A 20,954-nucleotide genomic window follows, 5' to 3' on the forward strand; every position below is an offset into this window, starting at 1 on the left:
AATTTGCACCAGTGGCGTGATAATACTATGGCTGACCCTGTAAAAACTACATTTCACTGCATCTTTCAGGTGTATGTGAGAATAAAACCAGGCCACGGCTGCAGTAACCTGCCAAGTTCAATAGGTTGCAATTACACAAGTATTTTGGCCTATTTGTTGGAGATTTTTAACAATATAACATGATTGACCAGGCACAAAAATATGGCATAGCTTATGGGAAATGGGTTTGGGAGGATTTAAATAAGTAAACTTTTATGAATTGCTGTCAGTGTCAACCTGCTATGTGACAGACGAGTCTTTGTTCGTGTGTTGATACAATGTCGCAAGAACAATGAGGAAATATGTCAAGCCAGGCCCTTCCACAATTTTTTGTATATATATATATATATATATATATAAATAAAACATGAAGGCTACTTTTTGTTTCATGCAGTCATATAAGCACTACTAATAGTTTGACGTTTTTGTTTCGTTCATGAATAGGCCAATGACACACACACATATATATATATATATATATATATTTATAATAGGCTAACAAATCGGAAGTTCACCAGCGATTTCATACGTTTCGACTGAGTTTACCTGTAATTCAGGTACATTTACGCCTCATGCGCGTTGATGGTGGAAATTGTAGAGAGAAAATAACAAACAACCCTACCTAAACCAAAAGAACACAACACTCACCGTTTTAAAGAAATACCAATATATCACAAGGTAGGGAATCTGCAGCTCTTCCAAATGTGTTTGAATTCTTGAAATAGAAACAGCTAGGAGTTTCGGGAAGAAATTGACAACGCCTATGATACTGTCCCAACAGTCGTTGCGGTAAAAAAAATAAAAATACAGAGGGCTCGTTATAAATTAAACCACATAACTAAAAGCACGTGTTACAACTTTGCTGTTATCGTTGTTACGGACTCTTTCTTCCTGTATAATTCCAATGTTTGACACCATCCGTCCCATTCACTTGCTGTAGGCTATTCCGTTTTTTAGAGTCGTATGTTTCTTGCAGTTGTTGATGCGCAGATGTAGTGAGCAATGATCCACTTCGGCACCTGAAATACTGGATTAGTGATGTTTTCAGAGCTGCGAGGTCAAACCCCGCCTCTTGAGCGGCACTGTATTTACTGCAGCCCACTGTAGCCTACTGAACCACGTTCGCACTGGCAGCAGCCACGACTCTCTGCGAGCGAAGGGAGGAGTTTCACTGCACTTTCTTGTGAACTTTCCGCCACCAATCACTCAGGTAGGATGCAGTTTGAGAATATTGTGGCGGCAGGTGTGGAAGGAGTCGAATTTAGCATAACGGTTGGCTCTGCATTTTTACATCGTTTGTCCAGGTTAATAGCCTGCGGTGCTTCGGCTACATACAGCCTTCCAACGCAAGCAATGTGGCGACAATTAGGCCTAAAACAAGGATAACAAGGGCGAAATTGTGGTGTAGCCTAGATATTGGTGGGACGAGTCCAAAGAACAGTATTTTTTTTATTTTTACATTTGAAACGCATTTCCTGTAATTCTACACAGTTTGATATGATTTATCTCTTGAGGGGTATATGGAAAGGTATTTTGAAAGCTGTGAGTGGAAGGATATCTTCATCATCATTTAAGACTGAGTTGTATTATCATTTCCTGGTTGCTACAATTCTAATAGTTCACCAAATTTCTGTTTATGTGTCAAAACAAGCAAATAGTGTAGATGATCATTGTACCACCTAAACCGCTGTGAAATATATTTTTCATTACCAAAAATATTGTATTTTCAGCTGTTTGAAGCTGGTGTACAAAACTGGAAAGTAAAAGACACAAAAAACGAACGTAAGAATGGAAGCGTAGAAATAACACATATAGAACAGATCTACATCTTCTTAGACTTGCTTTCAAAAAGAATGACAGATCTATAACTAACATTACTATGTGAATTTGGTCAGGTCGTCCAAAAGTTACAAATTGCAGCTTTAAGAAGACGCAAAATATGAAGACTGAGTTTTATTATAGTTCGGAGTTCCCCTACCTTATGTCCAAATAAAATAAATACATACATACTGTATAATAATAATTGAGTGTGAACATACAGTACCATGGTCAGACTGACACTTGTGTTGTTGAATATTGATCAGGAGTCTGTCTCCCGGCTGTATAAACTCGATGGGGCAGCCAAAATATTATTCCAGCCAACATTTGGGGCCATGGGGCACCAACCTCCAGGGGTCCCCCCAAAAACTAACAATAATGATATTTATGGGGGTAAAACAGATTGTTTTAGGAAAACGGCTAACTTCCTGCATTTCAACAAATATATAATGAGGCTCAGAGAAAAATGTGGTGTTTTATTGCTCATCTCATGCTACTCTTTTTTTTTTTTTATTCTGCAATTCTACGCATTTTGCCATTGTTTATAGCATGTTCATATCATATATGAAATTATTGTGGAAGACAAATCAACCTGTTCTAAAAAAAAATGACTCCCCCCTCCCCCCCAATCATTTTGTCAATTTGACCTGTGCTTGTGGATTATGAAGAACTGAAATCATTACCTCAATTCTGTTGCAAAATGTTTCTTAAATGTAAGCAAATTAAACTGGGCGGGACCTAGCTGAATTTGTCCAATAGAAACTCTCTCTTTCGTTGCAAAATGCTACTGTTTGGACAAATGATTACACCCCAGTTGTAGGGCCTACAAAAATGTGATGTAAGAATCCTGTTATCCAAACAACATCTGCCCAATCCTGTTATATAAAGAAAGCAATACAATTATTTTTTAAATTCAACAACAAAAAAATCAGTAGTGTAGAATGCAAATATTGTGCATTCTATTATTGTATTATATTCTTTAGTATAGGCTACTTTGCTCCACTTTTGTATTTTATAGTTGTAACCTACATGTATGTGTCTACATCTGTAATTTGTTTATGGTGTGTCTACGTCTAAGTCATTACGTCTCATATTTGACTGGCACATTGTTCCCTCTGCTGCTGTATTTGTTGGACCAGGTCTCCCTTAGAATCTCTTTTTTCATCTTAGTGAGCTTCCTGGATAGGTAAGGGTTAAATAAATACAAATAACAGTTCTGGGTCACACCATGCAGATGATGATTTGTCTCTCTTGCTCTCTCTCTCACTCTCATTTCCTTCATGGAAATAGAAAATGTAACTCATTTACCCCTAGTGCCTGGAGAAAGAGTAGTTTAACAAGGTTACATGATACCAGAGGCAAAATGTGACGTAATTTCAAGCTTCAGAGACAACTTTTACAGTTAATGATTTGAGTTGTTGACCAAACACGTTCAGTACCAGTCTAAAGTTTGGACACATCGACTCAGTCCAGGGTTTTTCTTTATTTGTACTATTTTATACATTGTAAAATAATAGTGAAGACATCAAAACTTTTAAATGACACATATGGAATCATGTAGTAACCAAGAAAGTGTTAATCAAATCAAAATAAATTATTCAAAGTAGCCACCCTTTGCACACTTTTGGCATTCTCTCAACCAGCTTCATGAGGTAGTCACCTGGAATGCATTTCAATTAACAGGTGTGCCTTGTTAAAAATTACTTTTGAATTTCTTTCCTTCTTAATGCGTTTGAGCCAATCAGTTGTGTTGTGACATGGTAGGGTTGGTATACAGAAGATAGCCCTATTTGGTAAAAGACCAAGTAAATATTATGGCAAGAACAGCTGAAATAAGCAAAGTGAGTCAATCCGGAAAATGTCAAGAACTTTGAATGTTTCTTCAAGTGCAGTCGCAAAAACCATCAAGCACTATGATGAAACTGGTTCTCATGAGGACCACCACAGGAAAGGAAGACCCAGAGTTAAATCTGCTGCAGAGGATAAGTTCATGTCCTTTGGTCTGACGAGTACAAATTTGCAATCTGCATGTGTGGTTCCCACCGTGAAGCTTGGAGGTGTTGGGGTGCTTTGCTGGTGACACTGTCAGTCATTTATTTAAAATTCAAGGCACACTTAACCAGCAAGGCTACCACAGCATTCTGCAGCGATACGCCATCCCCATCTGATTTGCGCTTAGTGAGATTGTAATTTATGTTTCAACAGGACAATGACCCAAAACACACATCCAGGCTATGTAAGGGATATTTGATGAAGAAGGAGAGTGATGGAGTACTGCATCAGATGATCTCGCCTCCACAATCAGCCATCCTCAACCCAATTGAGATGGTTTGGGATGAGTTAGACCGAAGAGTGAAGGAAAAGCAGCCAACAAGTGCTCAGAATATGTAGGAACTCCTTCAAGACTGTTGGAAAAGCATTCCTCAAGAAGCTGGTTGAGAGAATGCAAAGACTGTGCAAAGCTGTCATCAAGGGTGACGATTTTGAAGAATCTAAAATATATTTTGATTTGTTTAAAACTTTTTTGGTTACTACATGATTCCATATGTGTCATTTAATAGTTTTGATGTCTTCACTACTACAAAGGGAAACCCAGACCCGAGCTGCAAAGTGAGCTGCAAAGTGACGTGAGACTACCAAACGAGCTAAATGCCTTTTATGCTCGCTTCAAGGCAAGCAACACTGACGCATGCACGAGAGCACCAGCTGTTCTGGATGACTGTGTGATAACGCTCTCGGTAGCCGACGTGAACAAAACCTTTAAATAGGTCAACATTCAGAGCCACTGTTCTTAGACAGATTACCAGGACGTGTACTCAAAGTATGCACAGACCAACTGTCAAGTATCTTCACTGACATTTTCAACCTCTCCCTGACTGAGTCTGTAATACCTACATGTTTCAAGCAGACCACCATAGTCCCTGTGCCCAAGGAAGCAAAGGTAACCTGCCTAAATGGTTACCGCCCCGTGGCACTCAAGCCATGAAGTGCTTGAAAGGCTGGTCATGGCTCACATCAACAACATCCTCCCAGACACCCTAGACCCATTCCAATTCGCATACCGCCCCAACAGATCCACAGAATTCTCAATCGCACTCCACACCGCCCTTTCTCACCTGGACAAAAGTAACACCTATGTGAGAATCATCGACTACAACTCAGCGTTCAACACCATACTGCCCACGAAGCTCATCACTAAGCTAAGGACTCTGGGACTAAACACCTCCCTCTGCAACTGGATCCTGGACTTCCTAACGGGCTGCCCCCAGGTGGTAAGAGTAGGCAACAATATGTCTGCCACGCTGATCCTTAACACTGGGGACCCTCAGGGGTGTGTAGTTAGTCCCCTCCTGTATTCCCTGTTCACCCACGACTGCATGGCCAAACACGACTCCAACACCATCATTAAATTTGCTGACGATCACTGACAAGGATGAGACTGCCTATAAGGAGGAGGTCAGAGAACTGGCCGTGAGGTGCCAGGACAACAACCTCTCCCTCAATGTGAGCAAGACAAAGGAGCTGATCGAGGACTACAGGAAATAGCGGGCTGAACTGTAGTGGAGCGGTCGAGAGTTTCAAGTTCCTTGGTGTCCACATCACCAACGAACTATCATGGTCCAAACTAGAGGTCTACCGATTTAATCGGAATGGCTGATTAATTAGGGCCGATTTTAAAGTTTTCATAACAATCGGAAATCGGTATTTTTGGAAACCAATTTGGCCGAATTTTTATATATTTAAAAATGTACTTATAAAAAAACAATCAATCAATCATAGTCACTAGTCAACTACTACACATGGTTGATGATATTACTAGTTTATCTAGCGTGTCCTGCGTTGCATATAATCGATGCGGTGCGTAATCCTGAAAAAGGACTGTCGTTGCTCCAATGTGTACCTAACCATAAACATCAATGCCTTTCTTAAAATCAATACACAGAAGTATATATTTTTAAACCCACATATTTAGCTAAAATAAATCCAGGTTAGCAGGCCATATTAACCAGGTGAAATTGTGTCACTTCTCTTGCGTTCATTGCACGCAGAGTCAGTGTATATGCAACAGTTTGGGCCGCCTAATTTGCCAGAATTTTAACGTAATTATGACATAACATTGAAGGTTGTGCAATGTAACAGGAATATTTAGACTTATGGAGGCCACCCGTTAGATAAAATACGGAACGGTTCCAGGCCATATTAACCAGGTGAAATTGTGTCACTTCTCTTGCGTTCATTGCACGCAGAGTCAGTGTATATGCAACAGTTTGGGCCGCCTAATTTGCCAGAATTTTACGTAATTATGACATAACATTGAAGGTTGTGCAATGTAACAGGAATATTTAGACTTATGGAGGCCACCCGTTAGATAAAATACGGAACGGTTCCGTTTTTCACTGAAATAATAAACGTCTTGTTTTCGAGATGATAGTTTCCGGATTTGACCATATTAATGACCTAAGCCTCGTATTTCTGTGTGTTATTATGTTATAACTAAGTCTATGATTTGATAGAGCAGTCTTACAGAGCGGTGATAGGCAGCAGCAGGCTCGTAAGCATTCATTCAAACAGCACTTTCGTGCGTTTTGCCAACAGCTCTTCGCAATGCTTCAAGCATTGCCCTGTTTATGACTTCAAACCTATCAACTCCCGAGTTTAGGCTGGTGTAACCAATGTGAAATGGCTAGCTAGTTGGCGGGGTGGCTAGCTAGTTACCGGGGTGCGCGCTAATAGCGTTTCAAACTTCACTCGCTCTGAGACTTGGAGTGGTTGTTCCCCTTGCTCTGCATTGGTAACGCTGCTTCGAGGGTGGCTGTTGTCGATGTGTTCCTGGTTCGAGCCCAGGTCGGAGCGAGGAGAGGGATGGAAGCTATACTGTTACACTGGCAATACTAAAGTGCCTATAAGAACATCCAATAGTCAAAGGTTAATGAAATACAAATGGTATAGAGAGAAATAGTCCTATAATAACTACAACCTAAACCTTCTTACCTGGGAATATTGAAGACTCATGTTAAAAGGAACCACCATCTTTCATATGTTCTGAGCAAGGAACTTAAATGTTAGCTTTCTTACATGGCACATATTGCACTTTTACTTCTCCAACACTTTGTTTTTGCATTATTTAAACCAAATAGAACATGTTTCATAATTTATTTGAGGCTAAATTGATTTTGTTGATGTATTATATTAAGTTAAAATAAGTGTTCATTCAGTATTTCTGTAATTGTCATTATTACAAATACATTTTAAAAAATCGGCAGATTAATCGGTATCGGCTTTTTTTGGTCCTCCAATAATCTGTATCTGCGTTGAAAAATCATAATCGGTCGACCTCTAGTCCAAACATACCAAGACACTCGTGAAGAGGGCACGACAACCGTTTCCCCCTCAGGATACTGAAAAGATTTGGCATGGGCCCTCAGATCCTCAAAAGGTTCTACAGCTGCACCATCTAGAGCATCCTGACCGGTTGCATCAATGCTTGGTATGGCAACTGCTCGGTATCTGACCGTGAGGCGCTACAGAGGGTAGTGCGAATGGCCCAGTACAGCACTGGGGCCAAGCTTCCTGCCATCCAGGACCTATATAATAGGCGGTGTCAGAGGAAAGCCCATAAAATTGTCAGACTCCAGTCACCCAAGTTATAGACTGTTTTCTCTGCTTCCGCAAGGCAAGCGGTACCGGAGCGCCAAGTCGCACTGCTGCTACTTGCTGTTTGTTTGTTACCTATGCATAGTCACTTCGCCCCCACCTACATGTCCAGATTACCTCAACTAGCCTTTTACCCCTGCACACTGACTCGGTACTGGTGTGCCCTGTATGTAGCCTCATTATTCTTATTGTGTTACTTTTTATTATTAGTTTTTATTTTAGCCTACTTGGTAAATATTTTCTTCTTCTTGTACTGCACTGTTGGTTAAGGGCTTGTAAGTAAGCATTTCACGGTAAAGTCTACACTGTTGGTTAAGGGCTTGTAAGTAAGCATTTCACGGTAAAGTCTACACTGTTGGTTAAGGGCTTGTAAGTAAGCATTTCACGGTAAAGTCTACACTTGTTGTATTCGGCGCATGTGGCAAATAAAGTTTGATTTGATTTCACTATTATTCTACAATGTAGGATAAAAAATAAATAATAATAATTAGTAACTTTTGACTGGTACTGTATATTACATGCTTTTCACTCAAACACAGTTTTGTTTGGCTGTGGCTTTATTTTTGCCATCTTATGGGGCAGGAAAAAGGAATAACGGGACTCTTTTTATACACAGACTTGCAAAGGTCATCTAGCCTCAAATTTTCAACCATCTGTTTCCCAGATTTGAAAGCGCTTTGAATGGCATTGTATTTTGATTAACAGTAGTCTTTAGAGTGCAATCCTCTTTTATCATCTTGAAGATCCTGAAGTAGTGAGCTAAATTTGGGACAAAGTTTAAAGTGATGAAATGTAATTTCTGCTGCTTTGGACTCCGGTCCTATTGGCTGCCTACCCAGACTCCTTGCTCCGGCCGAACGCTACGCTATGCCATGCCCAAGGACGTTAGTTTCTTCTCTGCAATGAGCCTGGATCCGAGTACCTCCCAGACAATTTTTAGAACGGCAACACATTCTAACAGTTCTGATTGGTCCCACAAACCGATGGGTTGGGCCAGAACCAGAACACACGTGGGTGAAGCGGCGTTTTGAAAATGTATCATTGGCTTTGATACTCGGATTGGTTAGAGATTATCCAATCGCTGATGACTTTGTTTTGTACAACACCCCTCATTTTGATGTCACCACAAACGGCTTCAACAATGGCCACCACAGACTGAAGTATGTAGCAAACATAGAGCAACAGAAGAATTCATTTTGATTCGCCAGGCAACCAGTCCTATCGATCAGCTTTAATGCAGTGTAGATCTCACAATTGATCCAATCGGTTGTACAACCCAATATGAGCTAATCATTTTCAGGCCTTGTGAGCTTGCACTGAATAAACATTGGCTTTTAAACAAAGCTGTCCAATGGCAAAGAGTGGTCGTGGAAATCCGATGCGACGATCAAATGTGTGGTGAAAGGGGGTCAGAGTATGGCCCAGGCTTTCCCCAGGAAGTACTTGAAAGCGCAATAGAGGAGACAATGCCTTTTCCCTCGACAAACGTTTCCCTGGGGGACACATAGTGCTTCCTCTCAGACCAAGGAACACATTTAGTGTGTTAATCATTTTAAGTGATGTGAGCTAAGAGCCTACGCCACTGAGCCCTTATCAACAATCACCAATTCAAAACCATGCAGTGGACGCTGGCTTGTTACAGTAAGGAAGAGGACATTATCCCCTCACCGGGTGGGGAATTCTTTGATGGGAATGAAGAAGTCAGCACTTGAAATAAAGTTGGTGTACTTCAACAACAAACTGAAGTGCAATTACACTAGAAACATGATAACATATCAGTCCCTCCCAAGAGGCTAGGAATGTTTCTGTGCTTACAGGAAATAATTAATAAAAAAGTGTTTTGATATCAGTGGGTTGGTTTGCACATGTACTGAGCTGACTTTATTTTTGACGCTCTCTTCCCAACATTAGACATCCTCACCTTGCTTTGAAGTGATGCCACTGAATATTTATGCATACAGATGGATCAGGCTTCGGCTATTTCCTTTCCAAGTTGAGTAACACATTTCAAAAGTTGGTTTGTGACCTTGGGAATAGTTTGCATATCAGCAGTTGAATCCACAGATTTGTGCCACATCAGCTTCGCTCTGCAACACCGAGTCTGTCTGAATATTACTGCAACTGTACAGTAATATATGTGCATGGACAGGTCATTGTCCGGTTTAGACCTAATGTAAATGCCTCCCAGGAATCAACGGCTCATTGGTCTCTCATTGTCCAGCTCTGGGTCATTGGCATTGCAGACAGCACAACGCCCAAGCTGTAAACCAAACTTGTCCTTCCAGCAGCATTACGCTTAGCACTTCTCTTGTTCAGAGGTAATGGTGACTGTATATTAGAGCAGTGGTTCCCAAACTGCAAACTGTGGGGCACGAGGGGTAGGCAGGGGGGACGCGTATCTCCCCCCGACAGAAATATAAATCTACAAATATTTTCAAGGAACTCATTCCGGTTTTAAACTTGCTCTTGAACGTTGTAATAGTAGAATGTACAAGGTGCAATTTTGAACTTGGGTAGTGCAGCATCATTCAGTACATACCTTTTTAGAGAGCTATTTATAGCTTGTCAGAAATGTCCAGATCAACTAGCCCATGCCAGCTAACATTTTTTTGTTTGTTTTTGTAGCCCATTTTCTGTCACTCATATCACATGAATACACATTAGACGTCCCAAAATGTCTAGAATTGCAAGAAAATGAGCTTTAAAACTGCAAAATGTTCTTTGCACCCCATGACAATGTGTAGAATTGCCAGAAATAAGTTTTAAACCTGCAAAATTCTCTCCACCAACAAGAGGGATGTGGACAGTTTGTTTCATAAACAGTGCTTGTGCCCATCGAAATAGATGTGGCACATGCGCACGCAGGGCGGGGCGCCGGATTTTCCCAATGCTGGAGGGGGGGGGGGGGGGGGCTCGAGTTAAAAGTTTTGGGAACCCCTGTCTTAGAGGACTGTGGCAACAACTAAAAATACATGGCTGTTTGGGTGTTTCTGAATAGCTACAACGATACTCTACATCAACCATATTTCTTAACAATGACTATGGGCATAAAACTGCCATGGAAAATAAATCTGAACTACACTGCTCAAAAAAATAAAGGGAACACTAAAATAACACATCGTTGATCTGAATGAATGAAATATTCTTATTAAATACTTTTTTCTTTACATAGTTGAATGTGCTGACAACAAAATCACAAAAAGTATCAATGGAAATCAAATGTATCAACCAATGGAGGTCTGGATTTGGAGTCACACTCAAAATTAAAGTGGAAAACCACACTACAGGCTGATCCAACTTTGATGTTATGTCCTTAAAACAAGTCAAAATGAGGCTCAGTAGTGTGTGTGTGTGGCCTCCACGTGCCTGTATGACCTCCCTACAACGCCTGGGCATGCTCCTGATGAGGTGGCGGATGGTCTCCTGAGGGATCTCCTCCCAGACCTGGACTAAAGCATCCGCCAACTCCTGGACAGTCTGTGGTGCAACATGGCGTTGGTGGATTGAGCGAGACATGATGTCCCAGATGTGCTCAATTGGATTCAGGTCTGGGGAACGGGCGGGCCAGTCCATAGCATCAATGCCTTCCTCTTGCAGGAACTGCTGACACACTCCAGCCACATGAGGTCTAGCATTGTCTTGCATTAGGAGGAACCCAGGGCCAACCGCACCAGCATATGGTCTCACAAGGGGTCTGAGGATCTCATCTCGGTACCTACTGGCAGTCAGGCTACCTCTGGCGAGCACATGGAGGCCTGTGCGGTCCCCCAAAGAAATGCCACCCCACACCATGACTGACCCACCGCCAAACCGGTCATGCTGGAGGATGTTGCAGGCAGCAGAACGTTCTCCACGGCGTCTCCAGACTCTGTCATGTCTGTCACATGTGCTCAGTGTGAACCTGCTTTCATCTGTGAAGAGCACAGGGCGCCAGTGGTGAATTTGCCAATCTTTGTGTTCTCTGGCAAATGCCAAACGTCCTGCACGGTGTTGGGCTGTAAGCACAACCCCCAACTGTGGACGTCGGGCCCTCATACCACCCTCATGGAGTCTGTTTCTGACCGTTTGAGCAGACACATGCACATTTGTGGCCTGCTGGAGGTCATTATGCAGGGCTCTGGCAGTGCTTCTCCTGCTCCTCCTTGCACAAAGGCGGAGGTAGCGGTCCTGCTGCTGGGTTGTTGCCCTCCTACGGCCTCCTCCAAGTCTTCTGATGTACTGACCTGTCTCCTGGTAGCGCCTCCATGCTCTGGACACTACGCTGACAGAAACAGCAAACCTTCTTGCCACAGCTCGCATTGATGTGCCATCCTGGATGAGCTGCACTACCTGAGCCACTTGTGTGGGTTGTAGACTCCGTCTCATGCTACCACTAGAGTGAAGGCACCGCCAGCATTCAACAGTGACCAAAACATCAGCCAGGAAGCATAGGAACTGAGAAGTGGTCTGTGGTCCCCACCTGCAGAACCACTCCTTTATTGGGGGTGTCTTGCTAATTGCCTATAATTTCCACCTGTTGTCTATTCCATTTGCACAACAGCATGTGAAATTTATTGTCAATCAGTGTTGCTTCCTAAGTGGACAGTTTGATTTCACAGAAGTGTGATTGACTTGGAGTTACATTATGTTGTTTAAGTGTTCCCTTTATTTGTTTGAGCAGTGTAATTTGAACATATTCCCTGCAGAAAGGAGTACATTTAATTGGCATTTAAATACTTTTCAAGTCTGTTATGCTCAGAATCAGTGAGGTTGAGAAGTTGCTCTATCCACACACATGGTTGCAAAATTCCAGTAACTTTCCACAAATTCCCAAGTTTACCAAAAATCCTGGTTGTAGGATTCCTGATTTCCTGATTCCAGTAATCTTCCAACTGAGACTTCTGGAAACCTGGGAATTTTTTTGAAAGTTACTGGTATTTTACAACCCACCCTCTATGCAAAGTATAGATTTCCGAATTAGAGACCAAACAGTTCATGAACACATCTAACAGCATAGCAAACCACTGATCCTCAACACTACCCTACCTTGACTGGGTTGTGAAGGGCATTTTAATTAAAGATTAATTACATAGACTTTGCCAGCTCTGCAAGGAGACACTGACTGCACATAAACGGCCCACTGAGGATTTCTGCCTCTGTTTGCCCTGACTTCTCACCTTGAGAAAAGCCCCCAGTGAACAGCTAGTGATTTGCTGAACACAGTGCCTTGCCCGGAGGCTCAAATGACAAACCCATGTCCTCTGGCGTACCACCAACCCAAGCCGTTTTCCCTCAATTCCCAACACAGCAGATAAAAGCAATAAGCTGCGTTCAATTTGGAGTTGACATCTGACATCTCTCAAATCCAAATGTTATGTTTTCATTCACTTAGTTTGGGCTATTGATGTTTCTCTCACCAGCTAGCAATTTAGGTTGGCATCCCCCATGACTCACTGTGCCTACCAAACATATTGACCAATCCCCTAGGTGGAGAGAAATCAGCTCATGTTTATTTTTGATTTCGTTGGTGACATTGATTGGGTCACCATGCGGCTTAATGCCGTTTCACCCCAAATGCAGCAAGCCATTTGAAGGACAGCAGGGATATTTTCAGCATCACTGTCTGGTTTTTCAATCCATACTTGTTTCTATTATTGGCAATGGGCAGACGCTGTTTGAAAATGGGGACAACCGCTAGCGTTTAAAAACAAGGCCACATTGTCGGGCTTGCTCTTTCACAGAACTGTTCCTACTTATGTGAAGCACACTTTTTCTTGTAAAAAATGTATCATATTTGTCTGGCTAAAATGTATTTTTATAACATAAGGAAGTAAAATGTATTCTCCAAAGTGCGTTTTCACCCACTCTGGGTAGTGGGTGGACTGGATACCCTAGATTATAATTCCTGGATAAATATAGGCCTAGAACAAGTTGTTAGCACCCATGGCCCCCATTGTGGAAATGAACCGTGTCTAATCTCTCTCTTATGTAACTAGGGGTATTCACATTTTATATAGCGGCTCGTTAGTGGTAATTCAATAGTAGCACTATCCGTAGTGTTTTAGACAGAACATCATGTTCAAGTGTTTTTTTTGGACATTAGTGGGTACATGGTGAATAAGAAGGGCGTAACGGGGAGTGTGTTCAGAGTCCTGTCATTAATTAGTTTGTAATCATGACTGATATCGACCAAACAGCCAATGGTTTATGGATGGTTCCTTGGTGAATGGGTAGAGCTTGTTAACCAGGTTGACACACACACACATCTGTGTATATGTATATATAAACGCAACAACTTAAGAGTTTACTGAGTTACAGTTCATATAAGGAAATCAGTCAATCTAAATACATTATATTAGACCCTAATCTATGGATTTCACATGACTGGGAATACAGATATGCATCTGTTGGTCACAAAGTAGGGACGTAGATCAGAAAACCAGTCAGTATCTGGTATGACCACCATTTGCCTCATGCAGCATAACACCAATCCTTCGCATAGAGTTGATCAGGCTGTTGATTGTGGAATGTTGTACCACACCTCTTCAATGGCTTTGCAAAGATGCTGGATATTGGTGGAAACTGGAAAACGCTGTTCTACACGTTGATCCAGAGCATCCCAAACATGCTCAATAGGTGACATGTCTGGTGAGTATGGAAGCCATGGAAAACATTTTACATTTTCAGCTTCCAGAAATGATGTACAGATTCTTGCGACATGGGGCAGTGCATTATAATGCTGAAACATGAGGTGATGGCGGTGGAGGAATGGCACGACAATGGGCCTCAGGATCTCATTACGTTATCTCTGCATTCAAATTGCCATCGATAAAATGCAATTGTGTTTGTTGTCTGTACCTTATGCCTGCTTATACCATAACCCCACCACCACTATGGGGCACTCTGTTCACAACGTTAACATCAGCAAACTGCTCGCCGTTGGACGTACTGCCAAATTCTCTAAAACGATGTCAGAGGCAGCTGATGGTAGAGAAATGAACATTCAATTATCTGGCAACCGCTCTGGTGGACATGCCAATTTTACGCTCCCTCAAAATTTGATACATTTGTGGCATTGTGTTGTTTGAAAAAAAAACACATTATAGAGTGGCCTTTTATTTTCCACAGCACAGGGTGCACCTGTGTAATGATCATGCTTCTTGATATACCACACGTGTCAGGTGGATGGATTATCTTGGTAAAGGAGAAATGCTCACGAACAGGGATGTAAACAAATTTGTGCACAATTTGAGAGGAAGGAAGTACCAGGGATGCACTCAATGCTGAAGTGGTCCGATGAAGCGGATGCTGAGCTACTGAACTGTTTCACTAGCACAGACTGGAAAATGTTCCGGGATTCAACCAATGGCATTGAGGAGTTTACCACATCAGTCACCGGCATCGACAACATCGTCCCCACATTGACCATACGTACACATCCCAACCAGAAGCCATGGATTACAGGCAACATCCTCATTTCCTGTTTAAGAATGACAATGCCCCTGTGCACAAAACGAGGTCTAAACAGAAATGGTTTGTCGATGTGGAAGAATTTGCCTGGCCTGCACAGAGCCCTGACCTCAACCCCATCAAACACCTTTGGGATGAATTGGAACGCCGACTGCGAGTCAGGCCTAATCGCCCAACATCAGTGCCCGACCTCACTAATGCTCTTGTGGCTGAATGGAAGTAAATACCCGCAGCAATGTTCCAGCATCTAGTGGAAAGCCTTCCCAGAAGAGTGGAGGCTGTCATAGCAGCAAAGAGGGACCAATTCCATGTTAATGCCCATGATTTTGGAATGAAATGTTCGACGAGAACATGACTTTTGGTCATGTAGTGTATGTGTGTGTCAGTCTGACATGCTTCACCATGACTTTGCATGTAGCATGAAGTCCGAGAAATGAGTAATGTACAAAGAAGCCTCTGGTGCAGGTGAGGTGTCTTGTTAACAAGCATTACGTAATCAGGGATGACTGCAAAGAGTGTAGATATACAGTATATATTAATTCACTTGAACTTTCCTCTCCAACATCTTCATCTGCCCTTTTTCTTTTCAAAGCCCTGCACCGACTCATATTATACACAGCTGCTGTGAGCTGTTAACTGCTGCAGTTAGGGGGAAAAGGGGGATGACTTAAGCAAAAAAAAAAAATGGGCAATTGACCATGTTACATTAACTTTGGCGCACACGGCCAAGTGGTGACTGTGTTATATTTTGCTGCTGTGTTTGCAGTATCCGTGGCAGTCTGGGCCCCAGCACTCGCAGTGGAAGTGATACTATCGCCTCGGTACTGTCTGTTAAGGAAACAAATAGCCTCCACCATCAGGGATAGGAGACATTTATTATTTTTTCCACTTCAACGTCGTCATAAAACAGAGGGTGATTTTGTATGGACAAAATACAAAGAGTAGAATTTCACCTTTTTTTTTTCCTCCTCAAATGTCTACTCCTGAAACAGGAAAGGGCATTTGATTGTGGAAGGGAAAGTTGTCGTCTCGATTCCAAGCCATAACTTTGTTTCAAGCATGTCACTTTCTTGTAAGTTCATCACTCTTTCCTGCCCATTAACCAATGAGAGGTTAATGCATACTGTACATTGGCCATTCGGCAGGGGAGACATTTACTGTAGATCAACCCCAGAGGGAAAGGTCATGGGCTGGCTCGTTGTGAAACTGCACTGTTTAATTGGTGTCTCGAGGATGCAGGCTCTCATGTAAACAGGAACTAAATCTTGGTTGTTCAGTTGTCTCAATGCTATCTAATTACCATCGTTGCTTGCATGAACCAAAGTTGTTCAGTGTTTAATTATGCAGTTATAACTTTAAAACTCGCACTCAATGAGGAAAGAGTTTTAGGTTTTAGTTAAACTCTCTGAAGTTCTCTGGATAAAAAAAAAACATTCTGTGATTAACCTTGGGCGCAGTACTCAGTAGTGATGTAGTTATTGTCGTAGGCTAATCAGTAATGATGTGGTAAGCTAATGATTAAAGATGTGGTAGGGTAATCAGTAATGGTGTGGTAGGCTAATCAGTAATGGTGTGGTTAGTGTAGTTGGCTAATCAGTAATGACCTGGTAGGCTAATCGGTAATGATGTAGTTGGTGTACTAGGCTAATCAGTAATGGTGTGATTAAAAAAACGCTACTACTTGATTGGAAAACTATATACAGTGAGATATAGCACTGCCATTTATGACATTTGAGTCACATATCCCATGGATTGTGCATGTGCCCTGTTACCCTTTGACCCCACCTCATCAGTAACCCTATACCAACCTCAGGATATTTTCTTCACTTGTATTTTTGTCCATCACACTGGGTTGAGCACCCCCTGTGAAGTAGACCACTTGCTGTGTCCATTTACTAGAACCAGGCCAAAGCCTACAGCATATTTACACCATGTACAGTATTGATAATAATACAGTGGATATACACTGAAACAGATTAGGTCTAATCCTGGACCAAACAGTATTTTAAATGCAGATCCTCTTAAATGGTATTTTAACTAAAAGTTATGTTTTTTCTGTGGGTGTGTCTGGGATTAGACCTACTCCTGGAGGACCAAAAATCCCAATGGTTGGATATCAGTCATTTAGAACACGTGTGGAGGTCAAATATCACTAAGGACTACTTATCCCACGTCCCAAATGCAGCGCTGTATGTTTGAAAGTTGTGTCTGCCTGCAGAGTTAAGACAAGGGTAGAAACCAACATAAAATGTTACTAGTCAAACTCTCCAAATATGTCCCATGGTCCTCTGAGGAACCACATTCTCAGACAGAAACAGGTGCCCATGAGAGCAACAGTACAGTATTCACTTTCAGAACACCTCCCTTTAGCTGTGCTTGTGAGACCTTGCCGTTTTAGCCTGTACAATAGCCCGCTATTAGCCTGGAATCTATTCTGCTATTACTCTGTTTCAGGCTCTTTACATGAGACATTGAAAGGTTAGAGGAAACCCTTTTGGGAGATGAGTCTCACCCTTTTAGAGCCTGTGTGTGTCAGCTGCAAAAAAAGTGGTTTTTGGTGCTGTTTGTGCAGAGTAATTCTCTGGGGACTGAAGTACTTTTCCATGACACTCACTGGCTGTACATGCAGTAGCAACAGCACCAATTGATGGCTTCACAAGACAGTGGGAGTGCTATATAAACATTCAGACGGCAGACTAACATGTTATTAATCTCTGTTAGAAGTAACAACAAGAAGAACACCATTGGCATGTTTGGGTAGTAGTTATGAAGTTCCGAAAACCAATGAAAATGGTGATTGTTGAGTCTGTCTGTCCCGCGTTTCACAATCTCAGGCAATCACACGATTGAAGGGCAAAAGTGGTCTTGTCTTCTCCGCAATGCCCCAGAGAGTGTGGTACATAACCCGGGTAATGGTCTATACTATCGGCCATGTTTTTGTTGGATTTTACAAAATACCGTGACGAAGGCATTCGCCCGAAACGTGTCCGTTTTTAACAATGAAATTATTTAATTGAAATGGTTATTTTTGAAGAACACTCCCATTGCCCTTCAAAGAGTTGCTGATTTATCTTCTCATCTACAATACTCCCCAGAGCACAGTGTGTACAGGAGTGACTGGGCAGGCCTTGTCTTCGACCATATTCCTGGATGTCTTGGTCTGCCAATCAAAGCCCCTCGACTCGCTCGGCCCACCTCCCGTCATGCTATCCCGTGCCAAATAATACACCCCTGGGGGAACCCAACCCATCACCAGCCAAATATTTCCTATCTGAGTTTTGATACCGGGGATAATCAAAGTTCAAAGAGAGGCCAGGCCATTCTTGATAAACAGGCTGGATATAGCGTAACGGTCTTGGCAATGCCGCCATGCTCAGATGCTGAGTGTACACAGAGCGCTCAGGAGACTGATGGAGAGGAATTCAATAAGACAGCCAACGGGGAGGTTCATGTGGGCCAGTGCATTACACAGATTGCCAAAACAGAGGCTAAGAATGCATGTAGCCACTGGACCCCATTGACCGCTGTCTGTCAACCATAATCAGTGGTCCCTGTCATTATGGGGCAATAGGGAGTGGGTTTGCAGCAACTTTCTAGTATTGAAATGCAGAAAGATTAATTGTCCAGCTGATTTACATGAGATGGAGAACTGTCTTTGGCATGTGTTGTTTTATGAGCAAAAATGCCAAAGTTCTCTCTTTGTGTTAGCTGAATTTGTCCTTTCATCTTGAGAAATGGTATAAGGCTGAAAAAAATTCACCTGTTCATCCTGTAACTATATTCCCAGCTCTCTAGTTGATTTATAATATATGAAAATAATGTTTTTAATGAAAATGTCATTATTTTTATAAATATGTTGGCAACCGTTTTATAAAGACCATAAGGCCCTCAAACCATTTAGGCTTCAACCTTGGGCCTAAGAACAGCCCTTAGTCAGGAGTTATCACACGATAACCCCTGGGTTCTTATGCCTTATTGCTTAAATGTACAGAGAGAAAAGATTAAAAACACTCTCCGAAAGCTGATATTTGCCGAGACCCCAATTTTTTTCAGATCACCGGTGACCAACCGGTCTTGCAATCCACAAGGGCAGTACATTTAACTTGATTCACACTGCTCTGGTGATGATGGGCAGCTAAACAAAAAGCTGTCTTTTACACATGTCAAGATTTTGTTTGAATGGATTGTCTTTCTCTGTCTACTTCCCTGCCTGTGTCTGTCTGTATATATTCATTTGACTGCTAGTCTGTCTGGCTGTCTGTATATCTCTCTCACTCCCTCCCTCTCTGTGCTCATCATAACTGCCCAGGGGTGCCCCCCCCCCCCATCACACAACGCCGTTATATCATGTGTGATATACTTTCCTCGTTTTCATGGAGTGCATGAAGTCAAATCTGTAAAATAATGGCTCCAGATGATTCTTATTATTCATAAAGCCATGAAAGAATCTCACTTTTGAATTTGAATGAAGTTGCATGTGGAGTTCTGTAGATAAGCAGGTAAACAAAAGTGCAAACGCAACATGTAAAGTGTTGTTCCCATGTTTCATGAGAAGAAGAAAAAACGTATTTCTATCAAATTTTGTGCACATTTGTTTACATCCTTGTTGGTGAGCATTTCTCATTTGGAAAGCTAATCCATGCACCTGACAGGTGTGGCATATCAAGAAGCTGATTAAACCGCATGCTCATTACACAGGTGCACCTTGTGCTGGGGACAATAAAAGGCCACTCTAAAATGTAAAGTTTTGTCACACAACACAAAGCCTCAGATGTCTCAAGTTTTGAGGGAGCGTGCAATTGGCATGCTAACAGCAGGAATGTCCACCAGAGTTTTTGCCAGATAATTTCTCTACCATAACGTCTGACGACGTGTTACAGAATTTAGCGGCCTGTCAACGGCCTCACAACCGCAGACCACGTGTAACCATGCTAGCCCAGGACCTCCACATCTGGCTTCTTCACCTGCGTGATCGTTTGAGTCCAGCCACCCGGACAGCTGATGAAACTGTGGGTTTGCGCAACCAAAGAATTTCTGCACAAACTTTCAGAAACCGTTTCAGGGAAGCTCATCTGTGTGCTCATCTTCCTCACCAGGGTCTTGACCTGACTGCGGTTCGGCATCGTAACCGACTTCAGTGGGAAAATGCTCACCTTCGATGGCCACTGGCACACTGCAGAAGTGTGCTCTTCGCGGATGAATCTCGGTTTCAACTGTACCGGGCAGATGGCGTCGTGTGGGCGAGTGGTTTGCTGACGTCAACGTTGTTAACAGAGTGCCCCATGGTGGCAGTGGGATCATGCTATGGGCAGGCATAAGCTATGGACAATGAACACAATTGCATTTTATCGATGGCAATTTGAATAAACAGCGATACCGTGACGAGATCCTGAGGTCCATTGTCATGCCATTCATCCACCGCCATCACCTCATGTTTCAGCATGATGATGCACGGCCATGTCGCAAGGATCTGTACACAATTCCTGGAAGCTGAAAAAGACCCAGTCGTCCATGGCTTGCATACACACCAGAAATGTCACGCATGGAGCATGTTTGGGATGCTCTGGATCTACGTGTACCCGCCAATATCTAGCAACTTCGCACAGCCATTGAAGAGGAGTGGGACAGCATTCCACAGGCCACAATCAACAGCCTGATCAACTCTATGCAAAGGAGATTTGTTGTGCTGCATGAGGCAAATGGTGGTCACCAGATACTGTCTGGTTTTCTGATCCACGACCCTACTTGTTTTTTAAGGTATCTGTGACCAACAAGCATATCTGTATGCTTCCCAGTCATGTGAAATCCATAGATCAGGACCTAATTTATTTATTTCATTTGACTGATTTCAGAATATGAACTGTAACTCAGTATAAAAATAATACACTGTCATGCGGCCCATGGATCCTTCACTGTAGATCAGCACTCACTGCTGAACAGTTATTCAAGCATTTCTCTGGGAATATGTGAAAGCAATTTGTCTCAATCACAAG

At 42.4% G+C, this 20,954-nt stretch overlaps 1 protein-coding gene across 3 annotated transcripts in view; it reads right to left on the reverse strand.

Annotated features, from left to right (window-relative positions):
- Nucleotides 1–1,149, reverse strand: part of LOC139378983 (inactive ubiquitin carboxyl-terminal hydrolase 53-like) — a 54,471-nt gene extending 53,322 nt beyond the window's left edge. For 2 of the 3 annotated variants that reach the window (XM_071121655.1, XM_071121653.1), the window contains exon 1: nt 688–1,149. The gene's annotated coding sequence lies outside the window, so the exon portion shown is untranslated. The remainder of the gene's footprint in view (nt 1–687) is intronic. The other variant, XM_071121656.1, reaches the window with a different exon arrangement.
- Nucleotides 1,150–20,954: the final 19,805 nt, after the last annotated feature.

Source organism: Oncorhynchus clarkii, chromosome 21 (assembly GCF_045791955.1).
Source record: "Oncorhynchus clarkii lewisi isolate Uvic-CL-2024 chromosome 21, UVic_Ocla_1.0, whole genome shotgun sequence".
Lineage (NCBI taxonomy): Eukaryota > Metazoa > Chordata > Actinopteri > Salmoniformes > Salmonidae > Oncorhynchus > Oncorhynchus clarkii.